Here is a 14,520-nt window from a genome sequence, read left to right on the forward strand (position 1 = left end):
AGTATCCTCTTTTGATTTGACCCATGGTTTCTATATTACAACCTATTCCTGAATCATTGCTTTATAATGAAGCTTGGAATAAATTTCCACTAATGCAAACTAATGGGGACCCATTTTTACCCTATGAATTAAATATTTATTGAAAGTTAAAAAAACGACTGCGCAATAAGTGCACTGTATGCTATGTAATGTAATATACCCATGAAAGGTTGCCCAGTTTTTCAGATCATCTATATAGGATTAGACTACTATCCCATGAATGCTAAGGGTTTGAGAAAATTTCAGGCTGCAGGAATACATAAAACTAGCCTTGCTTCAAACTACATTTTCTGCAAGGATCAGCTAGAAGCCAAGAGCACAGATTTATGAAAAGCAGTGGTGCATTAAGCAGCAATCTGCACATTGATGTGTGCTGGAGTGTACCAGACAAACTCTAGGTTGTACGGATTTAACTGGTCGCAGTCCTTGCCCTGCTCACCTGTCGTTCAACCATCTGCCTCACTCTGTGACACTGCTGTAGTTGCCATGAAGCTAACTAGCATGAAACTTGCCTGCCTAAATCTGCAACCATTTAAACCAGAGCTCATTGATTCACTACTGTACCAGATGTCAAGCAGCTCTATCAGAAGTCTCCAGATTTTAGCTGTATTAAAAGCAATGTCTTTATCAGCAGGGATTATGAAATAGTCAATTCCACTTTTAGGATCACTGTGTAATGTGCAAGTTATACACCTGGAAAAGCTTTGATGTGAGATATGGAAGCCAGGAGAGTGTCCATGCTGCTCGCCTTCCTATCCTAGCCACATAGAAGCACACTATGGACATGAGTTCATGAAATCTTTACAAATATGCTGAAAATCACATACCAAGGGAATCATTATACAGAGGAGGACATTTTTAGAAATCGTCTTTACTGAAAGCACTAGGATGAGAGATTACCCAGCTATACATTATTGGGTTGTAAAGTTTGCCCAGGCACAGTACTTGTACCTTTGGACATGATGACTTCAGCTAAGTGATTTTCTCTGTATGTTAATGAATCATTAAGCAGGGATAATTAGCTAAGCATGCATGGTGACATTATCAGTGCCCCCCTTACCTGTGCAACTCCGCAGAGGCTCCTCAGCTAGCAGTGCCCTTCTCCAGAGGCATCCCCGACCTTTAGCCTGTCTATTGCTGCATGACAGTGGAGGTGAATGTCATAGGCAGCCCATTGCCTGGCTCCTTCATGTCTTGTTCTGGGTGAGAGCAGGGATAGACAGCAGCTTCAGCAGTTTGTGCTTCAGAATAAGTCCAAGCTCACAGAGGATGTGAAAGCAGCAAGTCTGCACAAAGCTCTCCTAGAAATCCCCAGGTTTAGGTTCCAGAGAATAGCTGTCCATTCTTGTAGTGCTGAAGAGGGGATCACAGCCCCCAGCAAGCAGTTAGAGGGAGCCTCTGTATATAGTAGCCAGTGATGTGTTCTAGCAGTACTGGAAGCCTCTCTGATCTCCCTTAGTTAACATCTCTATCCAGATCTCTCCTTGCTGCAGCTCCACTCAGCTGCACTATATTCAAAGGCCCACAGCACTGCCTACTGCTTAACTCATTAACTGCCATGTGTTCTCACTGCCTTTTCTCCAGCAGAAACTGTGCATCACTGCTCCACTATTATACTATGAACATTTCTCAATACCAGATGCACTCAGAAGTCAGTACAAACACTGAAGCTTCTCTCCAATATACACTTAGAAAAAAAATTCTAACTCTGTATATTTAGATATAAATATTTTTAGTCCGCAGGACTTGTCTGATCAATTCTGAAGATATTTTGCCAAAAAATGCAGCACAGACAGATCCATTAAGCTGTTGGCAGATCTTGGTTTTGTGACTGCCTCCAGTGGCTTCCGCTGCTGATGAAATTTGCTGCTGTGCTCCAAGCCCCCTTACTATTGAATACTGCACCTCTCCACTGTATTGCAGACAAAAACCTATATAGAAAAAGCTAGATTTGCACAAAGAATTCATTTTTTCTGAATTTTTCAGATTTTCTATCAGCATTTTATTAAAAATGGGAGCAGACATTTAGAAATTCCACTGTATTAGGGGACACAAAACATTGAAGGGACTTGGCTAATAATAAGAAAGTATATAGTCAGCAGTAAATGTATGATTATAGTCTACTATCATAATGTGGAGGGTACAAAAAGTTGCCACTACTCATTCATGCCAGTAATAACAGTGTTGTGTACATTCCTCCTAATACTATCTCCTATATATTACAATGGGATGTTGGTAGCCCATGTCCACTCAGATGGCTGACACCCCTGTACAGGAGACACTCATGCAAGACAAATGTATCAATCTTCCAATCAACACAAAGCTCTTTTGTGTTTTGTTTAATATTTGTGCATTTTTGTGTATTTTAGTATAGAACATCTCTGACTTTATAGTGTTATGATGAAAAGTACAGAATTTTCCTTAAAATATATTCTTTTCAAGTCTAGGATTTTACATTATTTGGAAACAGATTTTTTTTTTGTATTTAACAATTGATTACAATTGTTTACCATTTTATATGAGTTTAAATAGACATTTGGTTGAGTGAGGAACCTTCTGTTTGTATCCTGTTTGTTTACAGAAAATATTGTTGGAAAAAAACAATAAAACATATGTAACTTGTCAATCATGCACTACAAATGATAGAAAGATCTACTGCAAACTTCTACATGAGACTAAAGGCATATCTGTCACCATTTCTATTGATTCCTTTCCAAGCCCAAAATGGTCAGAAATGGACATGAGAATTAATCAGTTGATTTTATTTGTAATGTAGAGTGATTTCTCCAGTAAGAGTCAGTCTATTTACTTCTTACATGATACAGAGATACACAAGCACCGTGCAACCTCTCCATAACACCACCTCAATGGAAAGACCTCCTCTCCCCTAGATTTTTCATGATTTACTAAGGCCATCTTCTCTGAGAATAGAACCAACTCTAGGAAATCGTTTTGCAGTGAAAGTGTACAGATGCATCCACAATAGCTAAAATTTTGGTAAGAATTCCAATTTGTCATGAAACAAAATCAACATCATGTTGCAACAAAGTACAACTTTAACTAACAACATAGTCAATTATTAGGCACAAATAGAGAGATATAGGGTAGACATCTTACATCTAATCCTCCTTATTCCAATTTCTCCAATTGTGTCAAACCCCACAATGAAGAAGAGAATATGTGACCCTTCTTATGAATAAAGCACTTGACCACCGCTCTAGGCACCTTTATTCTGTAATCCTTAGCCTTAGCCTTTAATATACTATTAAAGTACATGAAGTTCAGGTTAACCCACCGTAGGGAGGTTTTCATGGTCCTTCCTGGCCCCCATAGTTATCAGTAGAGATAGGTGGTAGAAGTGGAGGTTGGTGGATGTGTCAGATATTCAGATTTGTCAGAATCTAAATCAATTGATCTGCTGATTGAAGCACGTCAGCCCTTTCACTTTATACAAGACACAATGCAGTTCATAGTGTAGAAGCTGTGGCTAGTAGCACAATTCACATAAATGGGCCTCAATAAACGTATTGATTGGAATGCAGAGAGTCAGATCCCCCACTCGTCTCATACTGATTGCCAATTCAATGGATAGTCTCAATATAAAATACCACAATTCCCTGTTATACCAGATTTTGTGAATGTAACTAGTAAAAAAGTTTTACATTTTTTTTCGTTGACAGTTTGTTGGTTCCCCTTGAGGGATGCCATCATTTTGTGCGAGATTCAGAGGAACGCAAGGAGTATTTCTATTTCAGCCTGCACTGCGAATGCCAAAGCGATACTGGAACAATGTAATTCATGACAACTGTTTTATGGGTAAAGTCTGTGGGTTGCAGAAGCCGAGTGCAGGCCATTTTATTATTTTAGCTCACCACAATGACTCTGCATTGTGTCTATGCCAGGATTCATAAATGTGCCCTTGTGCCTGTTCCACCAGCTCTAAAATCTTATACTTGGTTGCAATATTACCTCTAAAAGTTAGTTGCAGTTCTCAATGTATGTTTCTCTTGAGTACAGTTATCTAAAAAAGCCAACATGAAACCAATTTGTGTTTATTGTAAAATCTGGAAGGGGAATTTAACACCAGCATTTTATTTTTGTCCTTACAAAAAGAACAGATTGTTTCGACAAATATCCATGAGGAATGTAATCTAGAGAAGATACACAGGAACAATGGTCTGAATCAGTGTGTACAACATAAATCAGCCCACGGAGCTGTGTGAAGGCTGATGCTGCTTCAGGAAACGTTGGGGGAGAAATCTTTGATTGTATCATTCAGAAGCTTTTCATTTAGCTTAGTTCTGGGACTTGTATGTATCGTACTGCCCAGATTTAAAGTGTACCTGTCCTTTCAGGTCAATATGCTATAAAATAGCATGTTTGTATATATTGGAGTAGCGGTATATCTGACCAAAAAATGACATGTATATGGCATAGTGACATCTCATACTCGTGGCGGAGACTAGGTGCTATACTGTCCCCTTTACACTGCATATTGTACATAGAGAAGATGAGCTACTTTTCCATATCTTTATCTCTCACACACAAAAACAGCAGCACATAGGATTTTATAGAGATGTAATAACCTGTACAGGGGTGAATACAGCTTACTAGATGCTGTACCCATATACAATATCTCTGTTTCTTTTTCTAACACTTCTAGGATACTGCATATCCCCTTGGCTCTCAATAAACATATCTGGGCAAAATGTAGCCCAATTTTTCAGTCAGGATGAGACTCCTTGACTCATACAGAAATATGATGCAAGGATTCCCTGTCAGCCAGCATCCTGTACGGTAAGAACTGCTACAGTCCCAGCACTGGGCTTTCCACATGATGAACATTTTCATCTGCAGTCAGCCTGAGGGTAAACAGAAATACAGCTACCAGCATAGATATTCTATGGTGGTCAGTAGTACACTCTATATGAAGCAATTGAAAGTATCTACCACATTTATGACATCAGAGGGGAATGACTTAAGAGGAAAAGCAGTGTGACAAAAATGATGCCAACTTTTTGAGCACAATTTTGGACATAATCTAAGCCTAAAATTATTGTCTATGAGAAACAAGCGGTTCCTTTGACAATGCAAACAATTGTGCACATTTCTAGGTGTTCAGTTCTGGTTGTGACTGTCTGTAGTACGTGTTATCACCAGAATCCAGCAGGTCTGTCATCCGTATGTCTAGAGGTGATCATATATTGTGCTGTCCCATTTTAGTGTCTGGGCAATATAAGGACGTCTTATCTGCTGAGCTCAAATTGGCTGTTAATTGGTTCTTTAAGTTGTCAAGGTCATTGTCAGCTTCAGAATTCATAATTTACTACAATTTCAGTACAAACTGCTTTTTGCAGATACAGGTCCACTGATAACAATCACAGGAAGACATCTGACAGCATAGGTTTTATCTAATAAAATATTGGTCCTCAACCTCTAGCCTCATAACACTTATATGAGGGAAATTTAGAAAATTGCCTGAAATCTCAAAAATGGACTACAAGGCAGCTTTCATTTTTCAAGAACATTGGGGGTCATTTACTAAGGGACTGATTCTCGTTTTCCCGACGTGTTACCAGAATATTTCAGATTTGCGCGATTTTCCCTGAATTGCCCCGAGTTTTTGGCGCACGTGATCGGATTGCGGTGTATCGGCGCCGGCGTGCACATGACAGAAGACGGATTTGGAGAAACCGCTGCATTAAAAAAAAAAAAGTGTTGCTGGACACGTGCTTACCTTCACCAGGAATAGGATCGTGAACTCCGGCGGACCTCGGCGGACTTCAGCGCAGCAGCGACACCTGGTGGACATCGGAGGAACTGCCTTAGTGAATCGCCGGAAGACCCGAATCCACTGCAGAGAACGCGCCGCTGGATCGTGAATGGACCGGGTAAGTAAATCTGCCCCATTGTGTTTAAGGAAACCTATATTGTGATTGGTTGCTCGGGGCAATAAAGTCATTTTTTGTGAGAAAAAAATACACCTCATCCTACCACCTCTTTGAACACAGGCTATGGTAAAACTAGTGAAGTTCTGGTAGCTTTAAGGATTTGGGAGTTTTATAGTTTCAACATTTTCTTCATCAGTCCCTGACTAACATGTCAATACATACCTCCAATCTCTGTACAGGGGTAGGCCTGAGGCAGCCACTTTCACTCCTATGAACCACTTAGATGCTGCCTCATAAAGGTTCATTGGCATCTAAGGCTTTACAGTACTAGATGTACAGTACAATAAGGAATTCACATACATTATATAAAGTCAAGTACAAATGCAATTACAAATACAAAAAACTGCAGAGATCTGGACCTAGTGACAGGAGGAACCTGCCTGTGAGGGTTCACAATATATTTGGGAGGGTAGATGGAGACACAAGTTGAGGGTTCACAATATATTTGGGAGGGTAGATGGAGACACAAGGTGAAGGTTCACAATCTATTTGGGAGCGTAGGTGTATACACAAGGTGAGGGCTCACAATCTATTTAAGAGGGTAGATGGAGACACAAGGTGAGGGTTCACAATGTATTTGGGAGGGTAGATGGAGAAAAAGGGGGAAAGTTCACAATCTATTTGGGAGCGTAAATGTATACACAAGGTGAGGGCTCACAATCTATTTAAGAGGGTAGATGGAGACACAAGGTGAGGGTTCACAATGTATTTGGGATGGTAGATGGAGACACAAGGTGAGGGCCTGACAATATATTTGGGAGGGTAGATGGAGACACAAGGTGAGGGCCTGACAATCTACTTGGGAGCGTAGATGTATACACAAGGTGAGGGCTCACAATATATTTGAGAGGGTAGATGGAGACACAATGTGAGGGCTCACAATCTATACGGGGGGGAGATGGAGACACAAGGTAAAGGAGCAGATCACTTATTGTGTGTTGGATGCTATCTTGAACAGGTAGGTTTTCAGGTTACATTTGAAGGTTTGGAAAGTTGGAGATGAGTGGTTTTACTGACTATGACCATTCCAGTAGCCTTGACATTTAGGCAATTCCAACTTCTTGCTCTGATTGCCCAAGCATAGCCCTGAGCCCATGTTAGCACAAGGATATAATTGTACATCATTAAGTCGATGAGTAAAGGGGTTGTTAATGTTCATCAAATAATTGGTATTGTTTGTGTAATTAAAAATTATACAATTTTCCAATTTACTTTCTGTATCAATTCCTTGCACTTTTCTAGCTTGCTGTCATTCTTTAGAAAGCTTCACTGTTTACTTCCTGTGGTTAGAAATCTGTCTATAGTCATGTGATGTCACACAGGTACAGCGAGAGTAATCAGAGTTGTGTGTATCACAGTTACCCCTTAATACCACTATTTTACAGCCTTTTTTGGCTGTCCCATTGATTTAAAATGGTTACAGATTCAGGGTCAAGTTTAGGTCAAGTCCATGTGTCCTAAGTTCAGGCAAACTCAAAACTAATTAGCACCTGTTTAACAATGTGTATTTAAGGTAAACTTAAAAAATGTTTCATATTAGATAAAATGTACAAATTTCCTGAGATATGAGATGTTTGTGCTACACAATACATTTAGAGCAACAATGGGACAGGCTGATGGCACTGATGGGAACATTATTTTTTCATCCATGTAATGCTGTCTGACCATCTGCAGATAAAAATTGAAAATATCCCCTGTAATGTTGATTGTTTACCAGCAGATGGCAGGCAGGGAGACGTAGAAGCTGTAAATGGACCATACATGATCATTAAACGCAAGGATTATGAGTAGGAGTGAGTGCAGGAGGGGGAAGTTTTAAACCCATAACCCTCTTGTTACTGACTGAAAGCAAATGTTAAAAGAAATAACAAATTTGACATAAATTAGTAGTAAAGATGTACACAAGAAATATTTAATATTTCATGTTGGAGCAAAGTGTTTTTTCTCCATTTACTCCATTAACTCATTATTCTTCTACCTTCCTAATATTCTTTTGACTCCCTTAATCCCTTAATTTAGTTTGTTTTTGGGTGAAGATGCCCCGTGGTGGTGTCCGTGGTGCCAGATGACATTAAAGATTCCTGCAGAGGTCAGAAGGGAGCATTGAGTCAAAGCAGCTAGGTCCCCACTCACAGCTTTGAGACAAAAGATTTCAGAAAGAAAAGCTGTCGGAAACTTTATGTCCAGAAGTAGAACTTTTCATGTACACACATTAGCAGTCATTTATGCATAGTTTATATAAAGGTGTGGCGCAATCTAAATCATTTGTCTTCAATTACACAAGTGCCTTCAAGATTCTGAAGAAGTTATCAAGTTTTACAGGAGAAGACATGAATTGGTTTTAATACTAGAGACAGAAAGTGTCACTCACTAAGAGCAGCATCAATAAACCATACAAGTAGATTATAGGAGAGTGAAGATGTGGAGTATCAACAGATGAAGGCCATTTCGCGCAGATGCCTTGATTTCTTGGACCAGAATAAAAAGACATAATTCACCAGACCATGGCTTTTATTGTATTTCTACTTCTTCATGGACAAAGTCTGATACTTTCATGCTCATTATCAAATGTCCTTGTTATGCACTCATTATTATCGGTTGGTGCTTCAGGAAGGGATGCTACCCCATTACATGTATAAAGAAGGCACACATGATTATGGTGAATATCACACCATGATTAAGAACGGTTAACCCGTTCGAAACGCGTTGGATTGTAAAGGGAACATTGGAAACAATGCTGTGGATGTATGGATTTGACTAAATAAAGTCTTGAAGTTTTCCTGGAATATGGCTGGACTGTCAAGAGTTTTTCATATGTAATTGAGACCTCAACAAACGAGGTAAAGTCCTTGCCGATTCCAGAGTATACAGTGGCTAGAGGTGAGCTGGAACTTCGCCCTCCTTTTTACGTGACACAAAGCGTGACGCCTGCGGCCGTGCGCAGAGCCGAAGCTACTTTGGGTCTGTTCATCAAAATGGTAGGTTTCATTTAAGTCGAAGTTAATGATCAAAGTTTTATTGCGGTAATCCAAAGTATAAAGGCTAAAATAAGCCTTTGTCAAATTCGTCTACCACTGTAAGAAGGAAGTAAGAAAGAAGTCCGGCATTTATGTTATGGCATTTATGTTATTTTTTATGGAACAATAGATACAGCATTAGCTCTCTAGCCTTCCACTGTAGGCAATTTATGATTAATTACTTGTTCTGACACCTTTCAGAGTCACAGGTTACTTTTACATTCATCCACACTGGCTGGTCTTCACTCGCCACATCTAAAAGTGGGTCTTGGGACTTGCTGACCCTGTGCTTGGCAGACCCATTGTTCTTCCATGAAAATAGTAGTGATGACGGGACCCAGACCACAAAGTTGTGGGTTTGGCTCAAGTCCTCCACCATTGATGGCAGTGATTGGTAGTTAATTCTTTAAGCACTTACTGATGTTTGATGTATTAGTATCTCACACTTTGGTTACTGAAGTATGGAGGGCTGAACTCTCTCTATAAGCTGGTTGATTGCTGCATATAGCACATATATTCCCTTAGTGGAGAGACAGGTGGACTTGTGACTAGGGAGGCAGTGGAACAGGCTTTGCCAACTAAGGCAGCAGGCTTAGATGTTTCCAGGCTTTTTTTGGTGTCTCAGCCATTGCACCTCATGTTTACTCTGCAGGTGCCTGGTCATGCATGAGATGCTCAGATTTTTAAGGCTCTGTCCACTCCTCATGGACTGGTGGCACAAAATGCCATGCTGCAGATACCCTGTGGGATGTCCTTTGTTTCCTGGGTTCATGGACGTTGGCAGTAGCAGTCGATGATGTAGCTAAAGAATGACCGGTACAAATTGGCCCCTTTCTGCTTGTTCTGCCGGCTGCCTAATGCGTTCTGGCCACCACTTCTTCTCACATATGGTCTACAACCTTATCATCACCTTGCTTATTCCACCACCAATCCCTCACCACTTCTCTTTTCACCATTTCTCTCCTTCTCTGTATGTATATCACAGAATACCATTGAAGTTTACAGTTGTGTTTCATCATTATCATAGCTTTCTTCTGAAGATCCATCGCCCACACCTTCATCCTCTAGTAAAAGTTCTTGAAACTATTTGAACTCTATCTCTTCTGTAGAGACAGGTGGATGTGCCATGGTTTCTTATCTAGTAGAGTCAACATACAGCATAACTGACTGCTCCATGACTTGTGGCTGAAACGCTCTGCTACTTTGAAGGGCAGATAGTTGGAGGACTCCGCATAGCCAAGATAATCCCATAGAAGTTGATGCGCTGTATGCCATGTAGTTGACCAATGCCTCAACTTTGTGTGGCCTGTTAGGATCTCCCATTACAAGCTCCACACCCTGGCATTTACTTGCACCAGAGGAACTTGGAGCAGACACGTCCTCTTCATTGCAGCACCAGCTTCATCACCACCAAAGCCACGCGGTGGTTGCCAATTAATTCCTGCTTTTTAAAATTATTTCAGATGTCCCTTATAACAGCAGCCTCCTCAATACACCTAAGTCCCTTAAAAGGATAATTGCTGATTTTTCAGAAGTCCCTGCCATGCCCAGCCTTGTCCAGCGGGTCAAGACAGGCATGCCTACTAGTTACAGGAAGTGGGGTTCCTCTGGAAAATACATGTGCACTAGCATTTATACCATGAAAATCAAGCATGATAAACCAGGGACACTTACTCATAGATCCAGGCACTGTGAGTGTGGTAATCCTCTTACAATATGATTGATATCCATGGCTTCCTTTATTCCAAAATTAACTTTTAAAATTATGCTAATGAGTCTGAGGGGCAATGGGGATGTTTCCAAAGCCCCTCAGTGATATCTTTTCACTAGTTGTTACACTGAGCAGAACATGTTTCACCCTCCTCCTGCTCTCTCTCCTCCCTCTTCCTGTGTAATCCTGCAGCAGCAGGAAGTGCAGGGGGGGACCTGCTCTGCACATGGATTTCAGATGGAAGGAGGCCATGGATAAGAAATATAAGAGGATTACCACAGTCACAGTACCTGGATCTATAAGTAAGTGTCCCTGGCTAATAATGTTGGTTTTTCATGGTAGATTTTCTTTAATCACAGCTGGCAATTTCAAAGTCTAACATTTGTGATTGGTTGCGGTTGTTACTGGTGTGGGTGAGCATTTGGGTTTGGAACCTGAACTTGGCCGAACCTGAACAGGTCAGCTCATCCCTCCTAGTGACCAGAATATTTGATATTGTAATTAATAAATAAAGGCTTCCAGGCTTCTTTTGAACGTGTACAATATATTAGACATCATAACATCCTATTCCATTATACATAAACCGTGTATTAATATGAGCTACTGTAGCCCTGGAGTCCTTGCGTAGATTCTAACGTGACATGCTGAGTTCATTTCAGGTAAGGACTCTTTCTGAGTTTTCAACATCCATAAGCTGTATTTTTTTCTCATGGATGTGTCGGCCATGAGAAAAAAATTGCAGCCTGCACTACTTTTTCTCACTGCGGACCTCCACAGAAGTCAATGGATCCGCAAATAAAATGGACACATGGACACCATACAGATGGACCAACCTATGTTAGATGAATGACCAATATATATATTTATGTTGTTGATGTCATACCTCTCATCCGCTGTAGTGAGTGCTTCAGGAGAAATGAGCAACCAACTGCAATTTCTGCAACAAAAGCTGTAATATATTTTACTATTAAAGCGATAATCTCTTATGAGACAACCACTTTTAAGTTGACGTGCAGAAATGTCTCTGATTGTCAATTTCATCTGAATGGTGCCTGAGGACAATAACTCCATTTACATGAATAGAACTGATTATGAACTGGAGACATATATGCAATGAATCTGCAGCATGTGTTTTGCCCCTTGCATGCCTCTGGATGGTACTGATGTTCTAAATGCAATGATACAAATATGACTTCCATGTTCCAGAACTCGACAAGGATGTAGAACTACTAATTCCAACAGACTCAAACAGGAGGTCGGAGCTATGAAAGTCTATGTATAACTGTAGTTATTAAACATTGCTAGAACTGCACCATTCTGCTACAATAATGATCACTTAGTAGGGTCTAGCAAATCATGGAAATCATTTATAAAGGCTTTAGACTATGTGGCATATTTATCAAGGTCTCTGCACCATGTCAAATGCTAGCTTATTGCTAGCACTAACGATTATTTTGCCCTTTCCGCCACCTTCACGCCGGTGGGGCATGAAGGGACTTGAAATAGGGGGGAGGCTGTGAAAAGTTGCTGGATGCGTCTTTTTCTATGTCAGGCCCTGCGTAGCGTAGAATAGACACTGTGCAGCCATCTGCGGCAAAAATGTGAAAATGCAGCTGCAAGGAAATCATACGCCGGCACATGATAAATATGCACCTAAGTGTGAGAGTTTAGCTTATTAGCAAGTGAGCCACAAACCTAAATCCACACACTGGTACTATAAAGCTGAAATGTATGTTTGACTCAATGGGGCAAATTTACTTACCCAGTCCCCGGAGTTCACCGAAAGTGAATTGTTCGTCTCCAATGCATTGTGCCGCAAAGATCATGTGCCCGATATCTTGAATGTGTCGCCTCCCTTCTCAGGTCCGACAGACCATCTTTTTCGTGGTGCATGTAAGTGCTTGGGCTTGTGACAATTTGAAAGTTAAATCCCGCTCTCAGTCTGAATCAGTCTGATCGTCCGGCGGCACGCCTCCTAAATTATATTGCATGGAAGCCAGCGTAACTGCGCTAAAAATTGATCACGAGTGCCAAAATCCTGGTGCAGACACTTGCAAAATACCCGTGGAAGCTGTGGATCCCCAAAAATGAACAGCGCAAGCCTTAGTAAATGAGTCCCAATGTGCCAGATATATTATGGTGTCTGGCCAGTTTTTTTGTCTAAAGTTTGCACATGTATTTATTATGTGTTTGCACCACTATTGTGGAATGGTTGCATTTTGTCTGTCACTTTTGAAAACTATTCACCTAATGGGACGTGTTGGTGTGTGTTACTAGTTTGCGCCAGATTTATTACTGCACTGCACCATAATTGTGTCACAACGTGCCCTTGCTAGCATACTCGGTGTGGAGATGGTGTAGGGGATAAAAAAGTTGAAATTTCTGGCTGTGTGCAAGGAATTCCAACACATTCATGGCTAGTACACCAGGAAACTTGTGTGCGAACCATGATAAATTCTTCCATTAAATCATTAAAGATGCACCCGACAAATTGATTGTTCCAAGAGCAAAACAAGTTGTGTTTTATGCAATAAAGAAATTATTTGAAATTGCGGTTCCAGCACCATTGGATCGTCCTCCTTTCAGCTTTTTCAAGTCAGTGAAGAGACTTCCCTCCTCTCCCAACTACACAATATATAATATTTTAATTCATAATAATGATTGTTCTTAGTATCTAAGGACAATGAAAGTATATAGTAATTAATAATTGTAAGGTGTTACATTAAATTATTGTTAGTTTATACATGGCATGAATTTAAAACTTGATGAACATTGCACTGATGCTCTCTTGGCATAAGAAATACAGCAGTTGCATAGGTAGGAGTTACAGCCATCCATCAGGAGTAAGCAGCAGTCGCTGATAGATAAGTCAGCAGTGAGATTATTCTCCAGACTGTGGAAATAAATGGTTTATTTTTACCGTTTGCTATATTCATTCTGTGCATTCTGTGTAGTCTTAGAATTTGGTCTTGATAAAATAATGCAAAATAAAAAGCTTTAGGATAATTGCTCGATACTATTTAATCTTTTCTTCATCAATTTTCTTGTTTTTATTTTTTTTTTACAATATATTTTTTTTAATATGCAATTTTTTTCCCTTTGGAAAAACATGTTGCAGTAAGGGTTAACTAAGGCTAGTTGTAAACTGAAATTTAATACCCCTTCAGAAACTCTTTTCCGGTTTTGTATTTTAGTTTTTCATTTCCCTTCTTCTAATTTGAAGGGATAGAAGTGATGGTGGAGAGGTATTTTCCCAATTATGAGCGATTACAGGCTGGAGAGGGAGCAGGCGGCTGTCACGGGTTGTCCATGGGCAGAAGCATGGGATTTGAGGCTTAGAGGACATCTATCACCAGATCAAGGATTGTAAACCAAGCACAACGATATACTTGTGCGTGCCCCCTCTGGCAGGATTTTAAAGCCATCTTTCCTTAAAAACTAGGGCATAAGAAGCTAAAAGAACAGAAGATCCTGCCAGAGTGGGCACACACAAGTATGTCTGTATGTTTGATTTACAATCCTTGATCTGGTGATAGATGTCCTTTAAGGAGGTCAGGGAAAAAGTAGGTGCTGACAATGGTTGGAATGGCTGAGGAGAATCTGGATGGTGCTTGCTTTACAGGAGACTCTAAGTTTGATGAGGGAGGTTCTTGTTGTAGCATTGCACCCAGCTGCACCTGGGCTGGAAGCAGAACCATGATCATAGACCGGCCTGACCGGTCCCATACAGGAGCAAGGGAGACTTGATGCTGAGGTTGGAAACCCTACGCATGCAATGTAGGCGTCCAGAAGACACAGCAGG

General features: G+C 40.5%; 1 protein-coding gene across 1 annotated transcript in view; it reads right to left on the bottom strand.

Annotated features, from left to right (window-relative positions):
• Positions 1-1,732, bottom strand: part of WSCD2 (WSC domain containing 2) — a 212,850-nt gene extending 211,118 nt beyond the window's left edge. Inside the window, exon 1 of the mRNA XM_072142674.1 lies at positions 1,100-1,732. The gene's annotated coding sequence lies outside the window, so the exon portion shown is untranslated. The remainder of the gene's footprint in view (positions 1-1,099) is intronic.
• Between the last annotated feature and the right edge of the window lie 12,788 nt (positions 1,733-14,520).

The sequence above is a fragment of the Engystomops pustulosus genome, chromosome 1 (assembly GCF_040894005.1).
Source record: "Engystomops pustulosus chromosome 1, aEngPut4.maternal, whole genome shotgun sequence".
In the NCBI taxonomy this organism is placed as follows: domain Eukaryota; kingdom Metazoa; phylum Chordata; class Amphibia; order Anura; family Leptodactylidae; genus Engystomops; species Engystomops pustulosus.